The following is a 10,738-nucleotide window of genomic DNA, read 5'->3' on the forward strand; positions in this document are numbered from 1 at the left end:
TCTCAAAGTCGAATTTAAAATTAAGACAAACTTTCTTGGATCTCTTGGACAAGTCTATCACCTCGTTGACAACCACCACTCCATCAAGCAACATCACACCTTTAAGAAAAATCAATTGGTTAGGGGAGACGAGTTTCTCCATCCCCAGTCCAAATATAGTGGCCAACACTTTAGCCACAAACTTACAGAAAGATCCCTCTACAAAAATTGGCCTAAATTCACCTAAATGAGAGGGAGATTCAACTTGGAGAATCATAGTTTCAAAGTAGGACACTAGGTAGAGATTCAAAATAGTGAATTTGGTCAAACATGATCCTTAAATCATCTATAAAGAGATTTCATAACATTTTCAAGAAGGAGAAATTGAACCCATTCGAACTTGCACTCTTGTTATCATCACAACGAAACACTGCACAATCTAACTTCAAAAGACTAAATGGCGTCGTCAAAATTAGATTTTCATCTTCCAAAAGAGCACGAAAAACAACACCATCAAGACAAGGTCTATCAACATCAGTTCTCTAAAAATATCAATGGAATGCTTAACAACCTACTTCCTAATTTCTGATACCCCTTCCATCTAACATTCTCCAACCTTAGAGCTATGAAAATATTCTGTCTATCACTACTCTTTACATCAAGCATGAAAATAGCAATAATTAGTGTCTAATGCCTAAGCCATTTAGACCTAAATATTTACGACAATTGAGAATCTTTAATTCCTAACAAGGACCAAAAAATCACAATCGCTCCAAATCTATTATCGGCTAAAGAATCCACTTTATTCACCCCTCTTTTAAATTGTCAATTTTAGATTAAGATTATCAAGCGCCTATTATTCAAAAATTTTAAATCTGGGTAACATGACACATAATCAAAATAAGTTATTACCAGTATAATGTTCAACTTACTTTATTATCATACTTACCTGACTTATTCCTGTAAAAAAAAATAGTCGTATTAAATTTGTGAAATCACGTACTACTACTAGTGTGCTATTTTTTTAATAGTAGTACATGGTGGAAATGAACTGGCATGCAATGCAAACGATGTCAATGCTGATTTTTAATGATCTTGCTGGTAGATATAAGCCACCCAAAACACGGTTTTTACCATATTTAGCTTATTTATATAAGCACACACTACTTTATTTCCTTTGACTTTGAAATGTATATTTTCCCTCACAATAATTTCACATAAGAAGTGAGATAAAATAACTGCTGTATTATAGACTATATCAAGAAAATTCTAAGTTCAATTGATTACAACATAATCAATTTATCATTATGTTTCTTGAACAAAGTTTTGGATCACTAAAAGGGTTAGATTTGAGTTTAGATTCTAAGTACATGTCTTTGTTAATAATGACATGCTTCCATAAAGTGATAATTGATTAATTTACAAGTAATATACGTCTTTAATAGTAATGAATCTGATAATGTTCATGTGGTCAGGTCAACAAATGTTATGCTGTGTCTGAAAGCAAACCTACGCAGTTGAAAGATTTATTAGAACTAACAATGATCATTAGACCAATTAACACTCTTCAATTACATATGTCCCTGTTGTTCAAGTTGCTTTCTATTTTCATTTAATAAAACTAGATTGTCCACCCGTGCTCCGCACGGATATATTAGAAATAAAACTACATTATTTTATAATAATTCATATTAAATTTTTTATTTGTATATAAAATTATTTTATAATCCATTTAGATTATGTTTGGAATTATACTTTTAATTTTTTAATGAGAAACAATAATGCAAAAAGTGTTTTATATTATTGTTTTTTCTAGATTATCAGAAGATCTATTATGATTTCATTTATATATTAAAATAAGTAAATTATTTTAAAACATTATGATTATAGAAATATTACTACTTGAAGTATAATAAGTTTAACATTTAATTTATAATTTAGATTAATTTTAGTACAAATGAATATAATTGTATCAATCATAGTGAAAAATATGTAGATATTAAAATTTTAAAAGCACAGTTATGCAAATTGTAACAATCGTAGTGAAAAATAAGTAGATATCAAAATTTCAAAGGCACAATTATGAAATTATGTTGTAGTAAATCATGTTATTCTCTATATAAAACATTTACATTGTAATAAATCTATATAATACACAAATGGTTAAATATGCAATTATTGATTATATTTTATTAATTAGATCATATAGTATTAATTAAATATTTTTTTTATTTATTAGCACTATTATTGATTTTATTTTATTAATTAGATCATATAACTTTTATTAAATAAATATTTTATTTATTAGCATTATTATTTATTAGCGTTATTATCAATTTTTAAACATTACAATTTCGAATACCAATTAATTGAAATAATAAAAGGAAAATTTGACGATTTTTCTTTGAAACAATAATTCAACTTTAAAAATTATTGTACTAACTTATTTTTTTTTAATATAATACTAACTGACAATTTAAAATTTTGATGGGTGGATAATGTCACTAATATTCTAAAATGGAGTTTCGAATTTTTTTTATAATTAAAACTTGGAATTGATGAATAATCATAAATGGTGAGAAATGACTTTTAATTCTTTTAATAAGTCATTAATGGTTGAATATAAACTTAGATTCATAAATTATTATTGGTCACAATTAAAAAGAAATAAAAAATAAAACTTCATAACAATTAAAATAAAAATTAAATATTATTGATATGTACTAATTATATTGTAAGAATCTAGATTGTTAGAAACAATATGTTTAAAGAAATAAATTATTTTTTATAAAGAATAAAAAATCAACTATTCCATCTAAATATTTTGAAGTTGAGATGAAGAAAATTAAACCAAATACTAACAATTAAATATAAATTAAATATTATTTGGATGGTTATATTCGAAAGAAAATCATAAGTGGAAGAAGAAAATTAAACAAAAACAATCTAATTGGTAAGTTATATCTGGATGAAAGCATGTGTATTATATTTTTAGAAATTTGACAATCTAAATGATTGCAATAGTCTTATATTTTCATCTTCATTCTAAGGCTAAGGCTATGGTTGGTTTTTATTTGTTGACGATAAAGTTTCAAATAGAAATATAAGAAATTAATTACAACAATAAACAACCTAATAAACAACCTATATTAAAATAATAATGAGTATAAAATATGATTACAATAATAATTAAAATTTTTATTCGAAAGAAAACATAAGTATTATTGTTCTAGAATTGGGAAGAAAGAGGAAGGAAATTAGACAAAAAACAATACACAAAAACTAAACTAAAGCATATATTTAAATTCGTTCTAAGATTGTTATTTGTAGGAGCAGAAGTCGATTAGACTCTCATTCAAATTGTAAAACCTGTAAAATAATAATTAGAAATTATATTACACAATAGAAATATGAGTATGAAATGAATTAGAATAGAATCAAAATAATATTTATGAAATAAATTCAAATATGATCAAAACAATCAAACTAAAATTTATACGTACGTGCATGGAATTAATTGGAATAGATGAAAAAATGAAACTATCCCAGAGCTTTTGGATTGCAGTTGATATTGCTACGAAGACCTGCAAAATAAAAACTGATGAGATAGTTACGTGTAGAGTGCAATGTCCTCAAGAATTTTATGAGTATTATACTAATTCTCCACGATTTAAAAGACTTTTCTCGAAAGATGAAAGACACAAAAACTTGCATGAAATATTATCCCAAAGAGATATTTTAACCCAAAATACGTTAATTTTTGAAAAGATAATTTTTCTCGTATACATCTTTCTGTTTTTTCATCCCAAAATCTATATATATTAAAGACCTCTTATTTTTTCGTTTTAAAAGGAAAATTTCCTTATGAAATTTTATTACCGCATTTAAGAGTCATTCAACAAAATGGAACGTTTCATATAATACATTAACGTTGGCAATATCAGTTATTGATTAAGAATATAATTGGGTTCAAAATCAAAGTATTGAAAATAAATATTCGACATTTAAGAATACCGTTCAACAAAATTTTAATTAATATTAAAAACAAATTAAACTATTCATCACTCTTAATTACATGGCAGCAAATAGTAATCAATATTATTCCTATTCATTATTAACGTATTCATGAGGTTTAAATATATTGGTTAATTAAAAATATTTTAATTATTATTTGTAAATGAAGGTTAATAAAAATAAATTTCTAATTGATTTTAATAAAATATTTCTACATTAACTACTTCTTTTTTTTTAATTATAAATTATTATGTAAAGTTATTTATATTTATTTATATATTTTTAATGATTAATATATATATATATATATATATATATATATATATATATATATATATATATATTAAAATTGTATTTAGATTTTTAAATTTTCTAATATACCTTAATAGGTAAATAATTATATTGCAATTTTTAAAAATATTATTTTTAATCGTGTTAGTTGAACATTATATTATTATTATTATTATTATTATTATTTTCGATTATTTTTATTAGCTTAATATTATATTATAATTTTTTTAATAGTGATAGTTGATTATATTATTTTTTTAATAGTGTTAGTAGAATATTATATTATTATTATTATTATTATGATTATTATTATTATTATTATTATTATTTTCTATTATTATTAGCTAAATATTATATTATAATATAAAATTAAATATATGATTTTGTCACTAATTAAAAATTTATATAAAAATATGAATAAAATTTTAAATACTTTTATTCTTACTTGATTTCTTTTATTTTAAGTTTTAGGTGAGTAGTAATTATTAATATATTACTTTTTTGTTTTTTACTTTTTATATTATCACAATTATAGTATATTAGTTATAATTTAATTGATTACTAACATGAATTTTATAAAACAATTTTTTATTTTTTGAATTAAAATAAAAAGAATGAAGAGTTTTATTCTTTATTTTTAATTTATAAGTGAATAGGAATAGGAGTATGTATAGCATTATTATCGTGAGTTTTATTTTTTTAATTTATAATTGAAATTGGTAATTAGTATATTTAGTGTTTTTTTTCCAAAGTTAATATGAAGATGACATGTCAGCGTTTGATTACTATGAAGATGACATGTCAACATTAGGGTTAGGTTTGCTTTCAAGGTTGTCATCATGACAACCTTGGATTTATATTAAGTAGATATGTGTTAATTTTACTTTGCTAATAAAGAAATCTCAAAATAAATAATTGTATGTATTATTTTTGGAATAATATTTAAAAATGTTTTTTTGTTAAATGTGCCATCTTTAATTAATTAAATTATACCTATATACATTTGTATGGGAGGAATTGGCAAAAAAATAATAAATTCATGGAAATGAAGGAAAAGCTTAGCTACATAGTCTATTATAGCATGCTTGAAATTTAAGAAGAGAAATTTCTTTAATTTATTGTGAAATGAAAACCTGTATATTTTTATCCCACTTGTGATATAAAAACTTAATTATCATAAAATTATTAAATTAAGGATAGGGATTAGAGAACCGATCAAAGTCATATACCACGAGACACCAAGAACGATTGCACCTCTTCATATTCTTTTTAGTATTTTATTAGGACCAAAAAAAAAAAAACACACACACACAGATATATATATATATATATATATATATATATATATATATATATATATATATATATATATATATATATATATATATATATATATATATATATATATATATATATATATATATATATATATATATATATATATATATATATATATATATATATATATATATATATATATATATATATATATATATATATATATATATATATATATTAGTCGTTTATTGGTCGAATTATTGAGTCAATAGTTAAACCGTGTGATTAAATTGGATTACTTGGTTGAATAAATCAATCTGAATTGGTAGAAACGAATGATTTAGTCTCTAAAAAATATCACAATACCTACAAAATTTTAAAATATCATAATTTCACAAATTCATTCTTTAAATTTAAGTTATAAACATAGTAATCACACACAATAAAATAATACAAAATATAAATAAATTTTTAACAAAATCTAATTGCAATATAAATTTAATAAGGTTTGTCTAATAATTTTTTTAAGAGAAAGTTATTCAAAATAAATTTTGAACCAAATATACTTATATTTTATTTTTTAAAAAAGAATAGTATTAAAATAGTGTTATATTGTTTGAAAAAAAAAACATTTAACCCGTCAATTTTCTAAAATCGGCGGTTCTTCGACTTTTACCAATTTTGACCAGTTCTGTTTAATTTATACTGACTTAATAATTTATCTGATCAATCAATCAAACCAGAACAATGATCTCTCTAATTTACGATCCTACTGATTTGATCAGTCAATTAGATTCTGGTTGGAAAACACTGGTTTGTATACTTCTAAATTCTAAATATATATCAATTTCTATTTTTAATTTTTTAAAATAATTTTTTAAATGAAGGTTATAAATATATATATATATATATATATATATATATATATATATAATATGATTGAAGATGTTTGTATCGATGTTTTAAAAATTGGACCGGTCATCAAACTGATGAAAGTATTGAGTTAGTCATTTATTGGTCGAATCACGGAGTCAATGTTCGAATCGTGTGATTAAATTAGATTACTCGGTTGAATAAATCAATTAAAATTAGACCGGTCATAAAACTGATGAAAATATTGGGTTAGTAATTTATTGGTCGAATCAATGAGTCAATGGTCGAATCGTGTGATTAAATTGGATTACTCGGTTGAATAAATTATTATCTATAAAAAAACTAAATAGTTATTGAATCGGTAGAATCAAATGACTTGGTCTCTAAAAAATATCACGATACCTACAAAATTTTAAAATAACATAATTTCACAAATTCATTCTTTAAATTCAAGTTATAAACGTAGTCATCACACACAATAAAATAATACAAAATATAAATGCAAATAAATTTTTAACAAACTCTAATTGCAATATAAACTTAATAACAAAATAATTTGTCTAATAAATTTATTTTTAAGAGAAAATTATTCGAAATAAGTTTTGAACCAAGTATACTTATATTTTATTTTTTAAAAGGAATATCGAAATAGCGTCATTTTGTTTGAGAAAAAAAGACACTACAAGAAAGTTGGTCTCCTGCGACATAAATTAGCGACGTGGCATTCACGTGAGTAGTTGCGACGTGATTCCCACATCACAACAAACTTTTATAATAAAAAAATCAATCCAACGTTATAATCAGAAAAGTTAGAGGTTGTTTTTTTAAAAAATATTTGCGACGTGTGAGTCACGTCGCTACTAAAAAGTAAAAAAAAACTTTAACGTTGTAGTTGGAGGGAGGTTTGAAATTTTTTGAATTTGAGTTGTGACGTTACTCCCACGTCGCAACATTTTACTTGGGAAAATAACTCTGCCACTTTTACAGATGTGGCAGAGTGTGTAATTATTATTATGACCGTTTGAGCGTAGAGACGTGCAACCCACATGGCAATGTAGCGACGTGAGGACCACGTCGTTGATTTCCTTATATATTACTTCAAAACACTTACGTTTCATAAACCAAAACTTAGAAGTTTCATTTTTTTTTCTTTGCTTGCTCTTCTCCCTCGCCCCCTGTTCTTCCATTGTTCCATTGTTGCTCTCTCAAAGTTCTCTCTCAATCAATCTCTAATATTTGTCCTAACAGGTAACTAATTTTATATTTTATTTGTATAATTTTGTTTTTTTAGAACTTTTAAATTTCTGAATTTAATTTAGGGTTTTTTTGTTGAAGAATTGTAGATTGAAAAATTGTGAAGAAAATTATATTGATACTACAAGATTGAAGGAGATTTGAAGAAGAGGTATTTTAGTAACTTTTTTTTAATTTTTTTCTATTGTGATTTATTTAGTTGTTAGTTAGGTTTTATTGTGAAGAAGGAGATTTAGTTAATATTTTTATTGTGATTTGAAGGAAATTTTAGTAAAGAAGGAGATTTAGTTAATATTTTAGTAAAGAAGGAGATTTAGTTAATATTTTATTATGAGTTAAAGGAAATTTCTGAATTTATTTAGTTGTTAATTAGATTTAATTTAGGTTTTATTTTAGTAATTTTTTTATTGTGATATATATATATATATATATATATATATATATATATATATATATATATATATTAAAATAGAATATAAAATATATTAAAAATATATAATGAAGTAAGTTATTAAAAAGATGTAAATTAAAAAATAGAATATAGAGTATAAATTTTTGAAGTAAGTTTTTAAAACAGAATATAGAATATAAATATATAATTAAAAAACAGAATTTTTTTTGCATATATAGAAAATAATTTTTTTATGTTTATATTAAAAAGATAATATTTTTATATTATGAAGTAAGTTATTTTATAGTAGTATATGCAATGAAAATGGATTTTTATAGTAAGTTATTTTATAGTAGTTATTTTATAGTAAGTTATTTTATAGTAATTATTTTATATATGCAATGAAAATGGATTTTTATGTTTATATAAAGTAAGTTATTTAAAAAAAATAGAAATATAAACAAACATTAATTAAAAATACATTATTTTTGTATATATTTTATAAAAATAATTTTATTAAAAAAATTCTAATGGAATATGTTTTACTATATAATATATATTATTGTTTTTAAAAATAAAAATTATTAATAAAAATAATATACATATTAATCTTAATGAATGTAGAAGTTATGTTTAAATGATATGTAATAGATATTTAATAGTAGAATATATTAGAATATATTATATATTTAAGAGTAGTATATTATATATTTAATAGTAGAATATACATTTTAAAAGTAGAATATATTATATATTTAATAAAAATCTTTAACATGATATGTAATAGATATTTAATTAAAAATAAGTAGTACTTTTTAATATGTAATAGATATTTATATGGTACATGTTTAGTAGTTGAATCAAAAATAATATTTTTAATAATAGTAAATATTTAATAGTAGTATTTTTATTAAATAATATTTCCAATGTGTAGTTTAAAATGTGTAGTTAAAAAAATAGTAACTTTATGGTTAACATATGTTCAATATAACATGTGTAGTTAAAAATATTAGTAGTATTGTTATTAAATAATATTTTTAAGAATAGTAAATATTAACTAGTATACGTCTAAGAATAATATTAAGTTGATTAATATTACTAACTCAAAATGACAATGATTGTATAAATGTGCAGTATGAAATATTATCAGTATTATCGTAGTTGGATGTACGATAGAATATTTCCAGGAACAAACTGAAATAGTAAGGCAATTGGCGAGACGCGAAAATGAGGCACTGAGGCAGCAACAAGAGCAGCAAATGGAGATGATGCGGAAGACGCAATCTGATATGGAGCAACAGCATACGCGGTAAATAGAGGGTATTCTGAAGAAGCAAGCTGAGATGCAGAAGCAGATGAGACCATTTATGCAAGGTGGTGGAAATTACAGTAATGTTCCTGATCTAGAGCCGAAGGATGACGAAGTGGATGATGATTTTAATCCTGATAATTATTTTCTGAATGATGATGATGCCTCATAAAAACATTTTGTATTTCATTTGTTTTAAATTTATATTTATGCAACACTTTAATTCATTGAAATATTAGTTTTAAATTTTTAGTTTTATTTAATTGAATTTATTATATAAAATTTATTATATGAATTTATTTTATAAAATTTTATTTTATAAATTATATTTTATAAATTTTATTATATAAACTTTATTATATATAAATTTTATTATATAAAATAATTAATTTATTATAAAAAATACAATTATTCCACACCTGCGTTATTTAATTTTTTTTAAAAAAAAAAACATTCAAAGTAGTGACGTGGGACTAACGTCGCTAATAAAGTCAATTTCACAGTCCCCCATACCTGCCACACCTGCTCTGCGTGTAGGAACATGTTCCCCATACAAATATATTGCGACGTGGGAATCACATCGCAACCTTCTGACGTATTTTCCACGTCGCTACTGCTTTGCCACACGCACTCCTGCGACGTAGCAGCCCACGTCGCTATTGTTTGATTGTGACATGATTGTTTACATTGCGGCGTGACTTCCACGTCGCTGTAGAGCGTTTTTTTTGTAGTGAGAATTTAACTCGTAGATATTCTAAAATTGTCAATTCTTTGACTTTTATCAATTTTGACCAGTTCCGTCTGTTTTATACTGACTTAATAATTTATTTGATCCATCAATCAGATCAGAACAATAATCTCTTTAATTTTTTATCCAATTGAAAATTAGATTCTGGTTTGAATACATTGGTTTGTATACTTCTAAGCTCTAAATATATCAATTTTTATTTATAATTTTTTAAAATAATTTTTAAAGTTTTCATCCAAAATTTTGATTCCTTTCTATTACATTTATTAATTGAGAATGGCATCAATATCTTTGTTATATAGAACCTATTTGTTTTAGTTTTACTTTTTTTTTGAATTTTTAAAAATAATTTTTATAAAATGGTTTGTTTTTTTAAAAATTATAAAAAAATTATATTTGTTTTAAATAAATTAAAAAGTTAATTTTGACATTTTATAATATAAACATATATTGTTAAAGATCAAAATATAGTCGAAATTATAATTGATTTAAATAGTAGTTTTAAAAAAAATAATTTTAAGAAAAACTATTTGAAAACAACATCAAATTTAAGTGTTTTTTTCTATTTTAAATTTTGTTATCCAAAAATAGTTTTAATAAA

Source organism: Vicia villosa, linkage group LG1 (genome assembly GCF_029867415.1).
Source record: "Vicia villosa cultivar HV-30 ecotype Madison, WI linkage group LG1, Vvil1.0, whole genome shotgun sequence".
NCBI classification, from domain to species: Eukaryota; Viridiplantae; Streptophyta; class Magnoliopsida; order Fabales; family Fabaceae; genus Vicia; species Vicia villosa.